The sequence below is a fragment of the Antechinus flavipes genome, chromosome 2 (assembly GCF_016432865.1).
Source record: "Antechinus flavipes isolate AdamAnt ecotype Samford, QLD, Australia chromosome 2, AdamAnt_v2, whole genome shotgun sequence".
Taxonomy (NCBI): domain Eukaryota; kingdom Metazoa; phylum Chordata; class Mammalia; order Dasyuromorphia; family Dasyuridae; genus Antechinus; species Antechinus flavipes.
In genome coordinates this window covers 226438795-226458428 of record NC_067399.1, presented here as the reverse complement: position 1 = coordinate 226458428, position 19634 = coordinate 226438795, and positions in this window count along the sequence as shown.

Below are 19634 nucleotides of genomic sequence, written 5' to 3'. Positions count from 1 at the left end.
CAGTGGATAGAGCATTCATTGTCCCTGAAGATAAGAGGAACTGAGTTCAGATCCAGATTCAGACACTTGACACTTACCAGCTATGTGGTCTTGGCAGGTCACTTAAGCCCAATTTCCTTGCCAAACAAAAACGAGTATATTTAGTAGGGGTTGTCTTGCCAAGGAAAAGAGCCTTATTTTCCTAGGTATAGGGTAAAGGAGGAGTTAATGGAGAAAGATGTCTGAGTGGTATGAGAAGGGACCAAAGGGAGAAGAGGAAACTCTCAGTGAACATTCCCATTTTTAAGTGAAATTTTTTTAGCTAAGGATAGGAGTGGGAGACCTGAGGAATGATAAAAAAAAGATTTGGTATGGTTCTTGTAGTGGATAAGATAGTGAATCTGTTAGAGTTTTAAAAATTGTTTACTTTGCTGTAGTGAGAATCCAGTTGAGATTATGAAGTATAAATTTGTGGATATAATCAGCATGGTTTTTGTGATTTTCTTTTTTTTTTCATTCTTTTTTTTTTAATTAAAGCTTTTTATTTACAAAACATATGCATAGGTAATTCTTGTGTTCCAAATTTTCTCCTCTTTCCCCCACCCCCTCCCCTAGATGGCAGGTAATCCAATACATATTAAATGTTAAAATTATGTTAAATCCAATATATGTATACATATTTATACAATTATCTTTCTGCACAAGAAAAATCAGATCAAGAAGGAAAAAAAAAACTGAGAAAGAAAACAAAATGCAAGCAAACAACAACAGAAACATTGAAAATGTTATGTTGTGGTTCACACTCAGTTCCCACAGTCCTCTCTCTGGATGTAGATGGCTCTCTTCATTACAAGATTATTGGAACTGATTTGAATCATCTCATTGTTGGAAAGAGCCACATCTATCAGAATGGTGGTTTTTGTGATTTTCTTCAGCTTTATTTAGCAGCATATAAATATAGACAAAGGAAGCAGATAGGGCAAGTAATCCAAGGTTAGTGTTTGACTAGGTATGATAGGGATTGAGTGCAGAGGATAGTGTAAATTTAAACTAATTCAACAATGGATCAAGATGGTAAAGGGAGGATAATGTAGCCAGTGAATAGATGATAACCTTTCAAAGTACTGAAGGAAGGAGGGACTGGAAGGTACAATGAGCTTGAAGAACAGTATTAGGGGTTTATAAGAAACATGAAAAGACAGAATGATAAAAGATTGTGATCAGATAAAGTAATTTTTGAATTCATTAACACAGAAGAACACTTGTGGGTAAAGGCCAAATCAAGGGTATAGCCATCTCTGTCTGTAGCTGAAATAGAGCAAAGGAGTAAGGATTAATATGAGTTGACTGAGAAATTGGAAGGTAAAGGTAATTGAGGAAAACTTAGGATGTATATTGAAATGCCATAATATGATAATGAAAACTGAGATAAAGCAGAAAAACCACAGCCAATCACTAAACTCATAAAGGAAGAAAAATGTCCTGGATTTTGGTAGACAATGGTCATCAAGATGCAGATAGGGCAATTAATGTGGATATCATGAATCTTAAAGAAGACATTGCTAAGTAATGATGGTAGAGGGATAGTAAAGTAGACATGGGGAGACAAAAATATTCTAAAGTCTCTGTTATAGTCTATGAATACAGGAGGCATTAAGACAAAATGCAGTCAGTATTAGAATGAGCAAGAAGGGAAACAATACTTTCATATAGGAAGCATATCTTTAACGCCAAAAGAAGTATAAAAGGAAAAGGCTTAAGGTAAAAATAAGTTTTTTAATTATGGAGCAAGCATTGTAGAGGAATGGAAAAGATAAGCAAATCTGAAATCCAACTTTGGGGGCATATAGTTGAAGAGGATGAGAATGAGAGAGCCAGTGGTTAGGGAATTTATAGGATGTATATATTGAGAACCAGTGGATTTAGAATCATTGTGATAAGAATCATATGAAGAAGTACAAATCTGCTAACCATTGAGGAATGAGTCTAGGTGGTTTATCAGTGATTGGAGAAAGGTTATTCAAGAAATAGATAATTAGATTGTTAATGGTCTTCAAGGTCCAACCTCATGGCAGATAACATGGCAGATAATATTGGGTGTTCAGAGCTCAAGGAGACAAATCTTATAGTAGACAAGAGCAACTTGAGGTGTAGTTGGAATTATCTAATCAAGAGATAGGAGGTAATAGTACTAGGCTGAGGAAATTAAGGGTGGAAGGAAGATCTTCTCTGAGAGGTGAATACTGGGTCAAGGACAGAGACAAAGAATTAATTATAAAGAATCAATTAAGCATTTATTAAGCACTTCTTGTATGGTAAGTAATGTGCTATGTACTGGGAATACAGACACAAAAATGGAATTCTCTTCTCTTAAGTACCTTCTTACATTACATTGAGAAAAACAAAGAGAAAATATATAAAAAGTAAATACAAAATACTTTTAGGAAAACATGATTAAGAACATTAAGAAAGGTCTCTTGCAAAAGAGTACTTGAACTAAACTTGGAAAGGTGTTGAGAATTCCATTATGTAGAAATAAGGGGTTGTATTATAAGCTTTTGTAGAAAACTTGTGCAAATATGCAGAGATAGAAGAAATAATGGCTAGACCAAAGAATATGGTAAGGGTAATATGTAATAGAAGTTCATCAAAAGCAAGACTATAAAGACTATAAAGACTATATATTTTGTATGCCAAACAGAGGAATTTGCACTCGATTGTCTTTAGACCAAGGATTTTTAACATGAGATCTTAAGAGTTTTTGAAAATATCTTTACAACTATATTTCAATATAATTGGTTTCCTTTATGAATTTTATTTTATTCATTTATCATCATTATTCTGAGAAGGGTTCCATAGGCTTCACCAAACTGAGAATCCATGACCCCACAAAAAGGTTAAAAACTCTTGCTCTAAGCTAATAGTGAGATACTTGAGCTTTTATGAAGGATTTCAAAGAAAAGCAATAAGGAAATGTTATTTAAAAAGAGAAGAGCAAATAAATTGTAAATCAGTAAATAAAAACTGAGCTAAGCAATAGATTGCTCAACAGAAGCCTAGAAAATGCCAAGAAAGCTAGAAGTCTCCCATGATATTGGATAGAATTGGTATAGAAAATTTATGACAGGACAGAAAAAAAATCAGGATGATAAAATACAATGTTTATAAAGTGCTAGACTTGGACTCAGTAAGATATGTATTCAAATTCCACCTCTGGCATTTACTAGTTGAATGACCACAGGCAAATTGCAACCTCAATTCCCTAAGATATACCTGCTGAGTTACTAATAGCAATTGTAGTTAACATTTATAGAGTACCAAGCACACTCATAAGAAGAGGGGTCTAGTGAGCAATAGCTTTACAATTATTTCATTCTCATAACCATCCTAGGTATATGCTCAGATGAGGAAACTAAGCAGAGATTAAGTGATTTCCCCAGGGTCACACAACTAATATGTGTCTAAGGGTAGATTGGAATGCAAGTTCTTCCTGACTCAAGATTTAGCATCTAATTCCCTGTTAGAGATGTTAGAAATATTTTACAAGGATTTTTTTTTAAGTGCTTATGTAGTATTTACTCTGTTCTAGGCACTTAGCTAACTGCTTTACAATTATAATCTCATTTGATCCTTGTAATAATCCTGGGCTGTAGGTTCTATTATTATGCTCCCTTTTAAAAAATGAGGAAACAGAGACAAAGATTGAATTGCACAAAGTCACACAGCTAGTCACTGTCTTGACTAATGTTATAATAATTCTGTTGAAAAAGACTTAAAAATTCATCTAGTTCAACTTCCTATCTCACATAAAAATCATTTCATACAATTCTAGGTATGTGTCATTTAGGTTTAGATGAAATACTACCAGTGTTGGGGAACTTATTTTGGAATGACTTGAGGAATATGGAACTATTTGCCAGATGCTTAATGACCTGCATTGCCCCACTACTATACGGCTGTGATTTAGAAAAAAAAAATTGTCACTGCTTTTTATTCTTTTTCCTCATTCAGTGTCGGGCTGTGTATGGCTGCTGCTAGCGTCTTCTTTCAACCTTCTAATTTGCTGTTTCTAATCTACTGTGGGCTAGGTAAAAGATTTGTTAGAGTTTTGTGAAAAGTGAGAGATGTTAGGTGAGGGATAAGGTTTGGAAAGGTAGTTCTTATGAGGATGAACAACAGCACCTAGATTTGAGGACAACTATTTTTTATTTTTTTTTTTTTTGTGAGGGTGGTATAGTATTTTATTTTTTAGTTTCTTTTATTTATTTTTTTAATTTTATTATAGCTTTTTATATACAAAACATATGCATGGATAATTTTTCAACATTGACCCTTGCAAAAACTTCTGTTCCAACTTTTCCCTTCCTTCCCTCCACCCCCTCCCCTAGGTGGCAGGTAGGAGAACAACTATTTTAATTGACCAAAGGCTTATTTATTTATCAGGAAAGTTGATTAGCAAATAAGCAAGTCATTCATTTATGCAAAAAATACTTATTGACTATCAATTCTGTATATATCCTACTCTTGAGGAGCCTATAGTCTGACAGTGGAGAAAAGAGCCAGAACTAATTTAACAAGGGACCGGACAAGGAAAAACTAGCCTTCATGAATATGCATAACATGCACAATGTGATGTAACTCCACCTACCCCCACACATGGACTTCCAGGCATTTGTGTATTCTATGACTTTCCAGTGTGCTTAAGGTCAGGTGGGGAAAGTTTGTTGGTTTTTGTTAATAGCTTCTGAACCAGAACTGAATAAGAATAGGAAAGACCTCAGTTACTTAAGCTTATTCTCTTTTCTACTTGGCTAAGTATGGTAAGTAAGGAAGCAAGGACTGCGGTAAGCCTCTGAATTGAGAGATAGAGAGCTAACACTAGTGGCCTATTCTCCCCACTTAAACTGACATGAAGCCATGATTATATGGCCTTACTGCTGCTTCTGTCCTGGTTGTGTCTATTCTTTTTTATTTAGGTGAAGGAATATGAAGTAGGGAAAGAAAGGGGGATGGAGCCAAGAAGGTGGAGTAAAGGCAGGAACTCATCAATCTCTTCCCCAAAACTACTTCAAATTCTTCTAAATAATGATTCTAAACAAATTTTAGGTCATCAGAACACCCAAAAGAGTAGAATATTTTATGGCCAAAGACAATTTAGAAGCTCAGCAGGATGGGAGTCTAGCCTGCAGTGCTGGTGCAGGTCATGCCAGCACAGGCTGGTCCTGAGCCCAACCCCAGAAAAGTGAGAACCAATCAGTGGCAGCACTGGTGGTTTTCAGATATCTCAGCCCAGAGACATCAAAGACAATTTGGAAGGCTGACAGGAAAGATTTGTCAATAGGCTGAGAGGACCTTAGGAAACCAGCATACCAGGAGTGAGTGTGAATAGTAGTAGTGGTGGCAGCTTCCAGAAACCTCAGCTGTAAGAGGAAGGACTATGTTTACTTTAACATATTAGATCTTACAAATACAGTAGGGTAGGGATATTCCTACCAATTCCAGGGCAGAAAAGAGGATATGTGGTCAGGTCCCTACAAGGATCTCTGAAAACATTTGCACAAAATCCCTGAAGCTTGGGACAGTACACCCTTTAGAGAAACACAGCCCTACTTTAACAAAGAATTAAAAGCTGAGTGATAGGCTAGGAAAATAAGCAAACAACAGAAAAAGACTCTGACCATAGAAAGTTACTATGATTACAAGGAAGATCAAAACACACATTCAGAAGATAAATTCAAAGTTCCTAAATCCAAAACCTCCAAGAATTAGACTCAGGCCATGGAAAGAGTTCAAAGGGATTTTGAAAATCAAATAAGAGAAATAGAAGAAAAATTAGGAAGAAAACTGAGAGTGGTGCAAAAGGAAATACAAAAAGCTGGTGAGAAGAATGTCTTAAAAAGCAAAATTGTGGGCAGGTAGATGGGGCAGTGGATAGAGCACCAGCTCTGAAGTCATGAGTGCAAATCTGGCCTCAGACACTTAAGACACTTAACACTTCCTAGCTGTGTGGTCAGTTAACCCCAATTTCCTCAGAAAAAAAAAAAAAAAGCAAAATTGGCCAAATGGCAAAAAACTCACCAAGGAAAATAATTCTTCAAAAATTAGAATTGAGCAAATGGAAACTAATGGCATTATAAGAAATCAAGATACAATAAAGCAAAACCAAAAAAATGAAAAAAACTCATTGGAAAGAATATTGGAAATGGAATAGACTCAAGCTATAATTTTGTGAACTTTGAAAGGTAAAAAAAAGTAAGGAGTTATAGGTTATAGGAGTCTGCCAGACTTTGTGGGCAATCGTGTCAGTGATAAATGAAACTCAAAGTTACCTGACTGACCCAGAACAGTAGTGGGTCAATAGCACCCAAAAAAGAATTGCTCATACATAGGTTGTTAACTGAAACATAGGTTATGTCACCATTGGAAGTAAACTTAGTTGGGTGAATGTTTGATACAACTACTCAGGGGCTGAAGTAGTATAGAGAAAAATCTGGATCTAGATTTTGAAAGGGAAAGATTTGTACTTTAGTTCTCACTGTATCTTCTCTTATAAAATCTATTTATAAAAGTTTATTGATATTAATTAGTTAATTGTTACTGGGGTGATTTTCATTGAGAAGAACTCGCCAGCATGGGTGCTCAAGCAAATAGCATTAGAGAGAGAGAGAGAGAGATCCAAACTCTTCAGAAATATCCCTACAATGTTGAAAGAAAGATAAAGTCTTGTCCTAGGAAACTCACTCTCCAGTGAGAGTGGGAGCTGAGATAAAGACATACCCCATCCCAGAATTTATAATAGGCTATACTGATATCAGGTAAAATATTAGAAATGCTATAAAAATGCAAAATATTATGAGAATTTGAAGGAGGAAAAGACTTCCTGGAAGAGGTAACATTGCAGTTGAGCTTTAAAAAATGGCTTAAATTTTGACAGGCATAGATAGAGAACGCAATACATTGGAAGTAGATGTTCTCTACCATAATAGACATATATTGAATTGAATTGAAAGGCATTAAAAAGGAAAGGCGCAATGGAAGATAAGTTTGTGAGGCATAAAAAGCCTTCCAAATTTTTTATTACACACCAGAAACTCATGATTTTGTTGAGATAATACATAAAAAGTTACTTAATCTTATGTATCTTTATTAAGTGATGCAATATTTTAAGGGAGTTAAAGGAGAGATAAAGTATTAAGGACTAAATAAAGTAACTAGATACAGTTTTATAGAGGACCTGGAACTGGAATTCAGAAAAGCCTGAGAGAGGGAAATAGGAAAATTTTGGTTTTATGTAAATAGGTGCTTCTCTGCTAGGAGATTTTGCTATATTTTTACCATTTATCAATTGGAAAATGGCTTGAAGTCTTATACATTGAGTCAATTCTCTATATATTTTAGAAATGAGGCCTTTTTAAAACCCTTGAATGTAAAAATGTTTTTTCTAGTTTATTGCTTCCCTTCTAATTTTGTCTGCATTAGTTTTGTTTTTTAAACTGAATATAATCAAAATTATATATTTCGTGATCAATAATGATCTCTAGCTCTTCTCTGGTCACAAATTCTTCCTCCTCTACATATCTGAGAGGCATACTATTCTGTGTTCTTCTAGTTTGTTTATAATATCATTCTTTATGTCGAGATCATGAACCCATTTTGATCTTATCTTGGTATACAGTCTGAGATGTAGGTCAATGCCTAGTTTCTGCCATACTAGTTTTCCATTTTCCCAGCAGTTTTTGTCAAATACTGAATTCTTATTCCAGAAGCTGGAGTCTTTAGGCTTGTCAAACACTAAATTACTATAGTCATTGACTATTTTATCCTGTGAACCAAACCTACTCCACTGATCAACTACTCTCTTTCTTAATCAGTACCAAATGATTTTGATGACTACTGCTTTATAATATAATTTTACATCTGGTACAACTAGGCCACCTTCATTTGCATTTTTTTCATTAAGTCCTTTGAAATTCTTGACCTTTTGTTCTTCCAGATGAATTTTGTTATTTTTTTCTAGGACTGTAAAATAGTTTCTTGGGAGTTTGATTGGCATAATACTAAATAAATAGATTAATTTAGGTAGTATTGTCATCTTTATTATATTTGCTTAACCTATCCAAGAGCACTTGATATTGTTCCAATTGTATGAAAAGTGTTTTGTAGTTTTGCTCATGTAGTTCTTGATTTTCCCTTGGCAGATAGATTCCCAAATATTTTATACTAGTGACAGTTATTTTAAATGGAATTTTTCTTTGTATTTCTTGCTGTTGGACTTCAGCAAAGTTTTCTAATTAGGAAAGATGATGGTTGAAAAAGAAAATGATAAAGTTATAAAACCAGTAAAAAAAAATTAGATAAGAAGATATTCACCAAATCCCAGAATACTTGTGTAACAAACCTACTGAACTAGAAGGTGGATTAGGTATCATGACATAGGATGTTTTTGATACTTCTCAGATGCTTTTAAAATCAAGCACACTAAAGCCAAAATGTTTAACTGACTTATTTATTTTCTATTCAAAGGCAATCTAAAGCATAAGTACTAAACTTAATCTCAATCTTTATCAATTAGTTAACTGAAGCGCCATCCCAGAAGAATTGGGGAACTTTCTTCTCTCATATATTTTCTCACCTTTTGCATTCTCAAACCTCAAACTTTATAAGCTTAGACTAACATGATTGTTAGCAACTATATATTTTGTTGTTTGATAACCAATAATGCAGAAAAATAAAATACTTCAATAATATTATTATGAACAGAATACCAACCAGAGCCACCTTTGTGCTCTGGAGAAATGCAGGAAATTTCTGTTTAGAATTTTTCTCATGCATTGCCAACTGCCAACTCCTAAATACCCCAATCCCAGTCCAAAAAAAATTAGTAATTCTCTTCAGAAAGACATTAACTCAGATCCTCTCAGAATATTTTTCTCACTTCTCAGACATGACAGTTAACTAGTTTTCTTCAAAGAATAAAATCTCAGTTCACTTTCCATAAACATTGAAAGATAAATTCAGTTCATCCTTAAGAATTTATCTCATAATAGCAAACTTTCAAATCAAAAGATCTACCAATCATCACAGAAATGATAGTTCTATTCATTCTTTCTCATTGTTTCAGACATACTTCTTGCAAAGTAACTGTCAGTATCCAAAGTCTCCATAAGAAGAGCTGTTTACCTTGGGGTTACACTAATACTAGACAATGGAGTTTGCAACTAGAAAGAAAGAGAGTTTTAGGATAAATAAAAGGAAATGTTATTTGATATTGTGGGTAGCAATCAAAGGATTTAGAACTTAAAAGAACCAATTACCTCCAGGATCAAATATGAAATCCTGTTTGGCAATAAAAGTCCTTCACAACCTTTCCTTCTCTTTGCTAACACTTTCTATCACTACTACTCCAGGTGAGCTTGGGGAGTTTATCTGAAGGATATCCTTTTGACACTGCATATACTTAAGAAAATATCATTGCAGTGTCAATGTCTATCTCCCATGCTTCTAATGATCTTTCTCTTTACTTCCAACTCTTAGACTTAGACTTAGCTCAAAATACTTTATGCAGGTAGGCTCCTTTCCTGTACCACATTCCTCAGTATTTTTCATTTATACTCTACACATCTTGTGATATGTATGTACTCCAAGTTCCAAAGCCATTGGTATAGGATTTTCTTCTTATTGGTAGAGATCAATACTACTGTGCTGTGTGAATGGTAGGGCAGAAATGGTGAAAGTGGAAGAGAGGAGAGGACAAGTCTCCTTGAGTCTTTTTAGGACTCTTTCTCTTTAGTGGCTACATCAAACACTTCTAGCTTTAGTTTTGAGAGGATTGTAACCCCACTTAAGTTTGCTGAAGGAAAAGATTGGGGGAAAAGCCAAAGACTTGACAGTCTCAGTCACATCTCTATTCCCAGCTTTCTATAGTAGAAATTATAGTAGAAAATTCAGAAAACTCCTTGGATGGAAGACAGAGACAGAGACAGGCAGAGACACAGGGAGACAGCCACAGAAACATACAGAGACAGAGAAATCTTTGTTTGTGTGTGTGTGTGTGTGTGTGTGTGTGTGTGTGTGTTTTACACACACACATGCACACATACACACATAAAATGTAGGATTTTATTACTGAGTTTATATCCTTTAGATAGGTACACATATATATGTTATTATATATAACATGTATATTATATAATTTAATTATATAAACTCAATAACAAAACCTTACATTTTATACATATGTTGTTTGTTAAATACATTATATATGAGTGTATATGTACTTCAAAAACAACATATGTGTAAAATATAAGGTTTTTGTTATTGACTGTGTAGAATATATGTATATATACATGCATATATATTATAGATTTATAATATACATAGATTTATAGTATGTACATTATATTATACATCTATATAATATATTAATATTATTTTATACATAACATATTTGCACATAACATATTTACATGTATTTTACATATATTTTATATATACATATAGATGTTTTTTAAACATTGGTACATAATATTTTCAAAACAATCATTATTATATTTTTACTGTGTCATTATGGAGCATTAGAATGCCTGCATAGTGACCAACAAGGTAAGGGGTGACTAAGAAAGTTGCTGTAGACTCCTGGATTTGCCTAAGGACTAGTCTTGGGATGGGGCCTTGCCAGGATAAACTGCTTATAAAACACGTTCCTGGGTCATCCCCTTGAACACTAATCCAGGAGTGGCTTATATACTATGAAAAATATATATTAAAAAAATCTTTAGAATTGTAATTCCTCCTATCTCCAATCCCCAACTTAACACAATTGGGAAGCATTTGCTATAATACTCAGCAAAACACTAAAGGACTCTCTCTAAAGGAATCAAACTTCACAGAAAAACATCATTGCCCAATGAAAGGTTTATGAAAAGGGAGTAGAAAGATCTAAGGGGAAATCTCTAGAAAGATAGAAGTGAGAGAGAGGGGAAGAAGAAAGGAAACAAAATACACCCTCTGACCCTTCACTACTGAGAAGAAAGAGGGTAATACTACTCCAACTTTTCTCCCACTCAGTTGTTAATACTCCTTCTGTCTGTGATGAATGTTTTGCTAAATTTGAACAGCTTCTTAGTGTTTTGTTTCTCTCTGAACCCTTGTTCTCTGCTCCACTAGATTCCTTGAGCAACAGGACTACAAGATCTCAGCCTGTCCAGACTCAACCCTGCTGAGATCATGAATTGCCTCCTACCAGAAAGCTATATAATTAGTCCCTGCAAGCTTGCAGAAGGAACTATAATAAAATATTATGGTGCTATTAGGATGCTATTAAAAATGATAAATATAAAGCATACAAAGATGTAGTAGGCATTTATGTAGCAATTTTAAAATTTATAAAGCATTTTATATAAATATTATATCTCTTTTGATCCTCACAACAATCTTGTGAAAAGGTACTACAGATACCATGCTTATTTTACAGATTAACACAACAAGCGGTTAAGTCACTTGCCTTTGGTCATACAATTGAGTTGAAATTGTAATCCATGTTTTTCTGACTTTTAAGTTCCTTACTCTATCCATTAAAAAATTACAAAAAACTGTGAAAGTAATACAAAGATCAGCAGAACCAACTCTATAATATATTTATATGTATAGAATATGTGCATCTACATGTATATATATTTGATTACAATTTTGACATTTAAAAATAACAAAATCAAAAGTAGAAGAATTTTAGATATGTTTAGAAAAGGATACAGAGCAAATGCATTTTTGTTTCGTGCCTGTTAATTAATTTGGTTCTTTATAAAATGCTAAGAGTTTACATATCAATTCTTTCAAATATAAAATCAACATTTCCTTCTATTGTATGACTATTTGATAATCTGTTTTTATTGGCTGGTACTGCTCACTTTAAAAATATATATATAATGGGGAGGGCGGAGCCAAGATGGCAGAGAGGACACAAGCTTCATTATGAGCTCCTTTCTACCCTCACTTACTGATTACCAAATTCAGCCTCTGAAATAGTGCTTGACTGGTAGAATCCACAAATATTGGGAGTACAACAAATTATCAGCAGAAGATAATAATTTGGAAGATCGACAGAAAAGGTCTGTCCTGATCAGGTGGGAGGAGGGCAACACAGGTAGGGAGGCAGAACATGAAGGCTAGCGCATGCTGAGTAGACCAGGGTGGGGTGCAGTCTCTGCAGGTGGAAAATTTGCAGGGAGGATTCTACCACAGGTTGGCTACTCTGCTTTGGTTGCAAAGCAGATCAGTAGAGAAGTTAAACAAATGCCAAAGACAGAGTGTACCCTAAAATGCCAGATTTTAACAGGACCTGGCCACACCCACCTAGCCCCAGGAATGACTCAGCATGGACCATAGCCCAGCTGTGCAGCCACATTCTGCAGTGGGGAGCTCTGCTCGGGGTAGTCACACTTCCACTGTGCGGGGCTCTTCCTAGGGCAGTGGCACTTCTGCTGTGTGGGGCTCTTCCCAGGGCAGTGGCACTTTCCCAGCTTGGCCATTCTTTGCAACCCATTTGCAGGACAGCTACTGTCCATCTGTCCCTGTTCTGTAAAGGAAGCTGGTAACCTTCTCGCCCTGAAGGCATACCCCAAGAACTTTTTTTTTAAATGAGTAAAAAAAAAAAAAAAAAAAACAAGCTAACTCTAACTATTGATAGCTTCTATATAGAAAGAGAGCAGGTTTCCAATCCTGAGGAGACTAACAGCAAACAGTCTTCAGACAAGCCCCAAAGTGTGATGTAACTTGATCCCCATCACACAAGGCTCTCCTAGAAGAAATTATACAAAATCTTAAAAGAGAGCTAAAAGAAAAATGGGAAAAGAAAAGAGAAGCTCTGCAAGAGAGTATGGAAAAAACATATAACTCATTAAAAGAAAATTTTGATAAAGTGGAAAAAGAAAACAACTTTTTGAAATGTGAATTAGAAAATATAAAGAACTCCCAGGGAAACAGAATTTGTGAATTGGAAAATATAAAGAACTCCCAGGTAAGTAGAATTTGTGTATTGGAAAAAGAAAATTACTCATTAAAAAAATTAGTGAAATGGAAAAAAATTCCATAGAATAAAACAACTCATTTAAAAACTCAATTAGACATATACAAAAAGAAGTTTAAAAAGTTAATGAAGAAAATAACTCATTAAAAATCAGGACTGAATGCATAGAAATGAATGATTCATTGAGACATCTACAATCAGTCAAGCAAAACCAAAAAATGAAAAATAGAAAAAAAAAAGTTAAATTTTACTTGAAAAAACAACATACCTGGAAAATAGAACTAAGAGAGATAATCTGAGGATTATTGGACTTCCTGAAAATTATGATAAAAAAAGAGCTTAGACACCTTTTTACAGGAAATTGTCAAAGAGAACTGGCCAGATGTAATAAAATCAGAAGGTAAAATAGGCATTGAAAGAATTCATTGAACACCTTCTGAAAGAGACCCCAAAATAAAAACTCAAAGGAAATTGTGGTTAAATTTCAGAACTATCAGACTAAGGAAAAAATATTACAAGCAGGCAGAAAAAAAACAATTTAAATATCGAGGAGCCACAATAAGGATCACTCAGGATGTAACAGCTTCCACATTAAAGGATCGAAGGAGTCTGGATATTTTGGAAGGCAAAAGAACTTGGAATGCAGCTAAGAATAAACTACCCAGCTAAGCTGAGCATTTTCTTCCAGGGAAGAAGATGGATATTCAATGAAACACATGAATTCCACTTATTTCTAATGAAAAAAACAAAGCTAAAACAAAAATTTGGCCTCCAAATATAGGACTCAAGAGAAGCATAAAAGATAAAAAAAAAAAACTTTTGAGAACTGTATTTCTGTTATGGGCATGCATAGAGTGTGTAAAATTTGGTTTTACTGTTATAATACAAAAAAGGGGGAATTAGAAGTAGAATGGGGATTGTATCAGAAAAAGAGAAAAAGGGAGATAAAAAGAGGGAAATTACATCCCACAAAGAGGCAAAAGAAACCTATCATATCTGAGGGAATTAAGGAAGGGGGAGGAACATTGTGTGAATCTTACTCTCATCAGATTTGGCTCAAAGAGAAAATATTAGACATATTTGGTTTACAGAGAAACTTCTCTCACCTCATCAAAAAGTGGAAGAGGAAAAGGAAAAAGGAAAAGAGTACATTATATAGAAGAGGACACAGAAAAAATAAGGGAAAGGTATAAGAAAGGGGAAAGGACTCAAAAGGGGTGGGAGGGATTCTAAAAAGGGAGAGCTTCGTGAGGGAAGTGGTGCCCATAAGTTTAATACTGGGGAGAGGGATAAGGAGAGAAAGAAAAAGAAAAGCATAATCTGGGGATAATAAGATATCAGGAAATACAAAATAGTTTTAACTCCCATAAAGTGGAGGCAGAAAGCAGACTGGATCAAAAGCCAGAATCCTACCATATCTTGTTTATAGGAAACACATTTAAAGCAGGATGATACATATAGAGTAAAGGTAAAAGGCTAGAGCAGACTCTATTATGCTTCAGGTGAAATAAAAAAAAGCAGGGGTAGCCATTCTTATCTCAGATCAAGCAAAAGCAAAAATTGATCTAGTTAAAAGAGATAAGGAAGGAAACTATATCTTGCTAAAGGGTAGCATAGACAATGAAGCAATATTAATACTAAATATATATGCACCAAGTGGTATAGCATCTAAATTCCTAAAGGAGAAGTTAAGAGAGTTGCAAGAAGAAATAAACAGCAAAACTATAATAGTGAAGATCTCAACCTTGTACTCTCAGAATTAGATAAATCAAACCACAAAACAAATAAGAAGTTAAAGAAGTAAATAGAATATTAGAAAAGTTAGGTATGATAGATCTTTGGAGAAAACTGAATGGAGACAGAAAGGAGTACACTTTCTTCTCAGCAGTTCATGGAATCTATACAAAAATTGACCATATATTAGGACATAAAGACCTCAAAATTAAAGACAGAAAGGTATAAATAGTAAATGCATTCTTTTCAGATCACAATGCAATAAAAATTACACTCAACAAATAGTTGGGGTAAATAGACCAAAAAGTAATTGGAAACTAAATAACCTCATTCTAAAAAATGAATAGGTGAAACAGCAAATCATAGACACAATTAATAATTTCATCCAAGAGAATGATAATGATGAGACAACATATCAAAATTTGTGGGATGTAGCCAGAGCAGTAATAGGGGGAAATTTTATATCTCTAGAGCCTTACTTGAATAAAACAGAGAAAGAGAAGATCAATGAATTGGGCTTGCAACTTTAAAAGCTAGAAAAAGAGCGAATTAAACCCCCCCAATCAAATACTAAACTTGAAATTCTAAAATTAAAAGGAGAAATTAATAATATTGAAAGTTTAAAAAAAACTGTTGAATTAATAAATAAAACTAAGAGTTGGTTTTATGAAAAAAACAACAAAATAGATAAACCTTTGGTAAATTTGATTAGAAAAAGGAAAGAGGAAAATCAAATTGTTAGTTTTAAAAATGAAAAGGAAGAACTTTCCACCATGAAGAGGAAATTAGAGCAATAATTTGTAGTTACTTTGCCCAACTTTATGCCAATAAATTTGATAACCTAAATGAAATGGATGACTACCTTCAAAAATATGGGCTGCCCAGATTAACGAGAAGGAAGTAAATTGTTTAAATAGTCCCATTTTAGAAAAAGAAATAGAACAAGCTATTAATCAACTCCCTAAGAAAAAATCCCCAGGAACAAATGGATTTACATGTGAATTCTATCAAACATTTAAAGAAAAATTAACTCCAATGTTTTATAAACAATTTGAAAAATAGGAAATGAAGGACTCCTACCAAATTCCTTTTATGACACAGACATGATACTGATACCTAAACCAAGTAGGTTGAAAACAGAGAAAGAAAATTATAGACCAATCTCCCTAATGAATATTGACGCTAAAGTCTTAAATAAAATATTAGCAAAAAGATTACAGAAAATCATCCCCAAGATAATACACTATGACCAACTAGGATTTACACCAGGAATGCAGGACTATTTCAATATTAGGAAAACTATTAGCATAATTGACTATATAACTAATCAAATTAACAAAAACCATATGATCATCTCAATAGATTCAGAAAAAGCATCTGATAAAATCCAACATCCATTCATATTAAAAAACACTTGAGAGTATAGGAATAAATGGACTTTTCCTTAAAGTAGTAGCATCTTTTAAAACCAACAGTAAGTATCATATGTAATGGGGATAAATTGCAACCATTCCCAATAAGATCAGGAGTGAAACAAGGTTGCCCACTATCACCATTACTATTCAGTATTGTATTAGAAATGTTAGCTTTGGCAATAAGAGTTGAGAAAGAGATTAAAGGAATTAGAGTAGGTAATAAGAAAACCAAATTATCACTCTTTGCAGATGATATGATGGTATACTTAGAGAACCTCAGAGATTCTACTAAAAAGATTTAGAAATAATCCACAACTTAAACAAAGTTTCAGGATACAAAATAAACCCACATAAGTCATCAGCATTTTTATATATCACTAAAAACATCCAATAGTTAGAAATACAAAGAGAAATTCCATTTAAAGTAACTACTGACAGTATAAAATATTTAGGAATCTATCAGCCAAGGGAAAATCAGAAACTATATGAGCAAAACTACAAAACTCTTTCCACACAAATAAAGTTATATCTAACCAATTGGAAAAATATTAAAGGCTCTTGGATAGGGTGAGCGAATATAATAAAGATGACAATATTACCTAAACTAATTTATTTATTTAGTGCTATACCAATCAGACTTCCAAAAAACTATTTTAATGACCTAGAAAAAAATAACAAAATTCACTTGGAAGAACAAAAGGTCAAGACTTTCAAGGGAACTAATGAAAAAAAAAATCAAATGAAGGTGGCCTAGCTGTATCTGAGCTAAAACTATATTATAAAGCAGCAGTCACCAAAACCATTTGGTATTGGCTAAGAAATAGACTAGTTGATCAGTGGAATAGGTTGGATTCACAGGACAAAATAGTAAATAATTTTAATACTCTAGTGTTTGACAAACCCAAAGACCCCAGCTTTTGGGATAAGAATTCACTATTTTACAAAAACTGCTGGGAAAATTGGAAATTAGTATGGCAGAAACTAAGCACTGACCCACACTTAACACTGTACACCAAGATAATGTCAAAATGGTTCATGATCTAGCCATAAAGAATGAGATTATAAATAAATTAGAAGAACGTAGGGTAGTTTACCACTCAGACCTGTGGAGGAGGAAGGAATTTGTGACCAAAGAAGAACTAGAGATCATTATTGATCACAAAATAGATAATTTTGATTATATCAAATTAAAAAGCTTTTGTACAAACACATGCAGACAAGATTAGAAGGGAAGCAACAAACTGGGAAAACATTTTTACAGTCAAAGGTTCTGATAAAGGCCTCATTCCAAAATATGTAGAGAATTGACTCTAATTTATAAAAAAAATCAAGCCATTCTCCAATTGATAAATGATTGATAGACAATTTTCAGATGAAGAAATAGAAGCTATTTATATCTATATGAAAAGATTCTCCAAGTCATTATTAATCAGAGAAATTCAAATTAAGACAACTCTGAGATACCACTACACACTTCTCATATTTGTGAGGATGACAGGAAAAGATAATGCTGAATGTTGGAGGGGATGTGGGAAAACTGGGACATTGATACATTGTGAAATTGTGAATGCATCCAGCCAATCTGGAGAGCAATTTGGAACTATGCTCAAAAAGTTATCAAATTGTGCATATCCTTTGATCTGCAGTGTTACTACTGGGCTTATATCACAAAGAGATCTTAAAAGAAGGGAAAGGAACCGCATGTGCAAAAAATGTTTGTGGTGGCCCTTTTTGTAGTGGCTAGAAACTGAAAATTGAATGGATGCCCATCAATTGGAGAATGACTGAATAAATTGTGGTAAATGAATGTTATGAAATATTATTGTTCTGTAAGAAATGACCAGCAGAATGATTTCAGAATGGCCTGGAGAGACTTACATGAACTGATGCTGAGTGAAATGAGCAGGACCAGGAGATCATTATATACTTTAACAACAATAATATATGATGATCAATTCTGATGGACCTGGCCACCTTCAGCAATGAGATGAACCAAATCAGTTCCAATAGAGCAGTAATGAATTGAACTAGCTACACCCAGTGAAAGAACTCTGGGAAATGAGTGTGAACCACAACATAGAATTTCCATTCCCTCTGCTTTTGTCCACTTGCATTTTTGATTTCCTTCTCAGATTAATGTTACCTTATTTCTAAGTCTGATTTTTCTTGTGCAGTAAAATAACCATATGGATATATATTGTATTTAACATATACATTAATATATTTAACATGTATTGGTCTACCTACCATCTAGGGAAGAAAGTGGGGGGAAGGAGGGGAAAAGTTGGAAAACAAGGTTTTGCAAGGGTCAAAAAATTACCCATGCATATATCTTGTAAATAAAAAGCTATAATCAAAAAGTGACAACGAAAATATATAAATATAATGATTTGTTGTTGTTTTTTATGAGGCAATCAGGCTTAAGTGTCTTGATCAGAGTCACACAGCTGGTAGATGTCAAATGTCTGAGGTAGAATTTGAACTCAGGGTATGTTCTATCCACTGTGCCACCTAGCTACTCCTTATATAATTTTAGTTATTTTTTTCCTGAGACAATTGGGGTTAAGTGATTTGCCCAGGGTCATACAGCCAGGAAATGTTAAGTGTCTGAGATCAGATTTGAACTCAGTTCTTCCTGATATCAGGGCTGGTGCTCTATCCACTGTGCCACCTAACTGCCCCTTCTATACAATTAAAAAAAAATTTCTATTGAAGAATCTTTAATTTTATAAAATACATGCAGAATCTGTCTCACATGACTAACTCTGGCTCCCCTCTTCTACTTCCTAATCCCGTCAGTATTTTCACTCCTCTTTTCCTGCAGTCTTGAAAGCTGAGACCATCTTCCTCCTTGCCTGTCACCCCTTCCATTTGCTCCATCTCTCATGATTTCATTCTCTTCCTCACTATTGGGTCTTTCTGCCCAGTCTATAAATATGTTATGCATTTAGTATCCCTTGACTTTGCCACCCTTCAAGCTCTTTTCCTATCTCCTTTCCTCCCCTCTCCTTTATAAAAACTTTAAAAAGCATAGTCTACACTCATCCTCCACTAAATTAACCTCAAACTTTCACAGTCTGCTCTTTAGTGCTGCCACTTTATTGAAACAATGCTCTTCAATGTCAGTAGCAAGATACTCATCTCAAGTTACTTTATCAGCACCTTAAATTCAACATGACCCCCAAATTGAACTAAGTACTTATCCTTCTTCCAAAACTCACCTCTCTTTCTAACTTATCTACATATGCTAATTATGTCTTCTTCCTAGTGACCCAGGATAACAAAGTAGGATAACTTTAATCATTAATTTTCCTTCACTATGTACATCAAATCATTTATAGCATCATGTTAATTACACTTCTATAATCTCTCTCCTCTGGATACCTCCTCACTTCCAACTCCTAATTTCCCTGGCTGCCTTCAAAGCTAACTCCAATTCCTACTTTCTTCAGGTGGTCTTTCACATTCTCTACAGTCACACA